Here is a 4,627-nt window from a genome sequence, read left to right as displayed (position 1 = left end):
GCGACGGAAAAGCGCGGGTTTTTGTCGCGAGGGTTTTAGGGCATAAGAAAAAGAAGGCAAGCAAGCGGAAATTACAGAAATATCTACTTCAGATATTCGGATCTGGGTCGAACCTGGCGGGTAAGGTGTTGTTTACCCAAGACCCAAGTCCAATGAAAAGGTGGACAGTGGGTCCTAAACTATATGTGCCCACTGGAACGCACTTGAATGGGTCTGGTTCCATGCCTTATCAGAACAGGAGTGCAGGACCGAGTCGGATTCCAGCGATCAAGATACATGAAGGCGTCAAATGTTGCTAGTTCGTTGATGTTTGTAAAAAAGCAGGCATTAGCAGCGGTTTTCTACTCTGCTAATGCCCTGGGCAGAAAAAGAAAATTTAGAAGTCTTTTTTATTATTGATGCACGCACTTTTAAAAAAACAGGCATCGCACGTGTGTCCGACGTATCATCAAACACTTTATTGCTATATATATACACATTAGTAACGCTTAGGTGCTCCAGGAACACCAACTCCCACCTATTATAAATTATACTTGTGGGTTCCATGTTCTCAATCAAACAACATAGTTTATTTTACAGGAATCATGCTTTGGATAATATTTTTTGGACATAAAAATAGGATTTATTAAGTCGTGACATTTTGGTACATCGTGAGCTAGCTATTTTTAAAGATCTTAAAAAAACTACATGTATGCCATCATCAAGTGATCCAAAACCTGTTTTCCACTAAATAATAATTGTAGAACAAATCTATAAACTCTAATCAACAAAAAAAAACTCAAAAATATACAAAACTTGAAGCTTCTATCATGTGGGAGTAAGTGCTCCGGGAGCACCTGAGCATATATATATATATATATATATATATATATATATATATATATATATATATATATATATATATATATATATATATATATATATATATATATGTGTGTGTGTGTGTGTTAGCTTTTAACCAGAATATTATACATAAACTAAAACTAATGCAATGCAACCATTACTACTTGATTATAAGTTTAAGACAAACTAATGAGCTTCTCATTTGCTGTTCCTAATAAAGTCTTCACATAAACAGCATTTAATACACATAATCAGTTATGCTATGATAGTTTTATGCAATAATCATGGGTGACCACTCGAATCTTTTATTTTTATTTATTTTTTTGTATTTACACAAATAACCCATTCACAAGATCGGAGACCTAGCCATGTTGACTTTGTCTGCCATACTTACAATCGTTGTCATGGCAACGTAAAACTAAGTAGGCTTACCCCTTTCTCCTAGAGAGTCGCCACCCTTCAGCTTGCACAAGGGGTGACACTCGTGCGGTTTGAACCTAGACCACCTGAATTAGCAGCCTAGGTCCTATCCCAAAAGCACAAAAATTTAATAAAAGATTTATATATAAGCAACGGAAGCTCCCAGTGCAAAAACATATGCATCAGCAAAGGCTTTACACTTGATGCCGCAGGCTGGTCACGCCAGACTAAGGGTGTCAACGGGTCGGGTTTCGTTTGGACCCAGGTGAAACCAAACTTGGACCAAATTTTCAGGTATTGTATCAGGTTCGGACCCAGGTCTAATCATGTCAACTATAAAAAAAAATACCCAAACCTGTTAAGGACTACATGAACCATACCCGATAAAACCATATTTTTTATCATTTTTACATTAAAATTTTGTGGATCTTGATTGGAACTCAAGTTGGGTCCAGGTCTGGTATAAACTTTCACAAACTATACCTGGGTTCATATATTAATCAGACTTTTGGGTCCGGACCTGGGTCTTCTTATTTATCACCATACCCAGAACTTATAGGGTTTGGTTCGGGTCTGATCGAGGTCTGGGTAAACCAGGCTCGTTGACACCCTTACGTGGGACCATGCAGTCTTACGTGACCCCAGCTCTCTGATTCACAAAGGGCGAGGTGACAGCCTGATAAGGCTTTTTTTTATTCCTTCACATATCCCTGAATGATAAGGTGCCCAATACAGCCTCATACTGGGGCACCACACGTATCTTTTGCCTTTTCAAAAAAACAATATTGCATTGCCCTAAGACTCAGGATCGAATCTCACTGGCACATGGGGTGTTGCTTTAATACGGTTGTGGTACGTAAGGCTGCGTGGTCGTGTCCTCAACCTGGAGTTTTACATCCAAGGGAGGCTAGCTTATTAAGTGAATCGTTTTTTTCAGTGAGGGTTCCTTCATCGTCAAAAATATTGCATTGCCCTAAAAATTTGGTGATGTAAAATGTCTTGAATTAATTTGATATTGTAGATGGGTTCAGCATGCTTGATTTAGTAGGGATCTACCTTTGGATTGTATTTGTCGACCAAATAAAAAATGCATTTTTCTAAGTTAAGAAATTTTGATACATTTATGACATTGATTTTTTTTCTTCAATCGTTGGAACAACCTACTTTGGTGTGTGTAGATTACATCTATGGGGTTAGATGATTAAAAAGCTAGAGTTTGTCTATATAATAACGATTAAACATGTTAAATGAAATATGTTAAACGAGTTTTAGGTGTTTTTTTTCACAATTCTAGCCCCACAGAATCCAGGTGTTTTATGAAAAAATTGACATTTGGCACTTCAAAAATCTATGAAGATGTTGAGCACTAAAATTTTCAAACCTTATAAAAACCTACAGATGTCAAAATTGAATGTACCAAGACCTGATTCCTACTGTTTTGTTCAATGGAAGTTAACTCAAAATTCTTATTTGACAGTTTTGGGGAATCGTTGCGTTTATCGGCATATAAAATTTAGAAATGGTTGGTAGATGACATGGAATATCAGATAAAATGATGTTTCAATCAAACAACTTTCAAGAAAAAAAAGTGTTTCCTCATCACCCATGTTGACAATTTTTTTTTATGACGAAGAACGCTCGTCGGAGCGATGAAAACCCTAGGTGGAGCCCCGTGACCATAAATGGTTCACCTTTGAAAGTTAAAGACACACCCTTACACCAACGGTGCTTGATCTGTTGTCTCTTGGGTTTCCTTCCTTATGGGACCCATCTATCTTGAAAATAGATTGTCTGATAACTGACCATTTATGACATCATCAGTAGTTTGATGCATATTGATTATCGCGGTAGAATTCTCAAGCACGATGCTTGAACTTCTCGAAAACGTTTTGGAGTATTCGCTGAATAATGATTTGTAGAAGTCCTCGCAGCTAAATGACGATTCAACTATTCAGAGTTTTGAGGATCCACAATTTGTCGATGACGATTTATGGTTAGTACTTTAATCTGCATAGCAATTTGTATTATTCGCTGGATAGCGATTTGTTTCAGTACTCGTTTGATAATGATTTGTGATAAGGCAATTCAAGCGCATTATAAGTTGTGCAAGACATTTAGTCTTACACATTAAATGTGAGTCCCATCCTTTATTTAAGGGATGTATGAGAGAGAGAAAGTGAGAGTTGAAAAAACATGAAGAAAGTGTGAGAAACACTTTTAGGGCACCAAAAGAGTGTGTTGTGAAAAAAGGCAAGAAGTGTTGTTACACTTTTTTCAGGACAGCTTCGTGAGGCTGGTTCTTCAGAGTATTCGTTCTTTGTTCTTCAGTGATGTATATTATATTTGTTTATTTTGTTATACCTTCGTGTGTTTGTAAGTACTTATGTCATTTGGCCACTTTGTAAACTCTGTTTGAAAATAGTGGAAGATGTTGACCTATTAGTTATCGTGGACATACCTCAGTTTGAGAAGAAACCACGTAAATCTTTGTGTGCTATTTTTGTTTTCGTTGATGATTTACCTTTCTTCTACTGTCATTGTTGTATTGCCTCCATCGATTCACACTTGTAGAAAAGCCAATTTTTTTTCAACATTGCCTTCGTCTCATCACCCTCACAACCGCCATGCTTGCCATGATGAGTGTCTGATACCTACCATTCTCTCTCTATAACTCTCTAGCCATCATTTTTCTTTTGATAATTGGCTAAAACCACCTCCACCTCAAGCATGCTCGACTTGATTGGTGTAAAAATCTCAGGTCTCCATTGTCCACCAGTAAGTCTATTCACCCATGGGTTTCAATCTGACAGTGTCCTTTCCAATGTTGTCAGCTTAGGTCTCCATTGTCCACCAGTAAGTATATTCAACTTAGACACACCCATGGGTTTCGATCTCCCTGAATGGTTGGGACACCGATTCAGCTGCACGAGCTGATACGTAAACTGAATTGTTTTGTATCAGCCTGAAAAATAATAAAAAATGATAACGTGACACATGTTAAAACAATAAAATAAATTTAAAATAATACAGAATTCTTTTTCAATATTTATTAAAAAATAGCTGATCAGCTAACCGAATTTCTGCCTATTCACACTGATATTGATAACATTGGTCGTTTTATCTTGGTGACATTTATAAGTCGACCTACCAATTGAGTGGAGCCCTCATGAGCATCAAACAAGGCAGTCATCCTCGTGTTTTTATATTTTATTTATAGTAAAAAAAAGGAGGGCTCGTTCCTCCACCATCCATCTGGCAGGATGTATGGTTCCCAAGGTTGGCATGCTGACATATGATGCCACTAAAAGCAGTGTTTGTAAATAAGATAATATGCATCCAATATGGTACATGATCAAGTGAAATC

This window comes from Nuphar pumila, chromosome 12 (genome assembly GCF_984573655.1).
Source record: "Nuphar pumila chromosome 12, dmNupPumi1.hap1.1, whole genome shotgun sequence".
Taxonomy (NCBI): Eukaryota; Viridiplantae; Streptophyta; class Magnoliopsida; order Nymphaeales; family Nymphaeaceae; genus Nuphar; species Nuphar pumila.
This window is presented reverse-complemented; position numbering follows the sequence as displayed.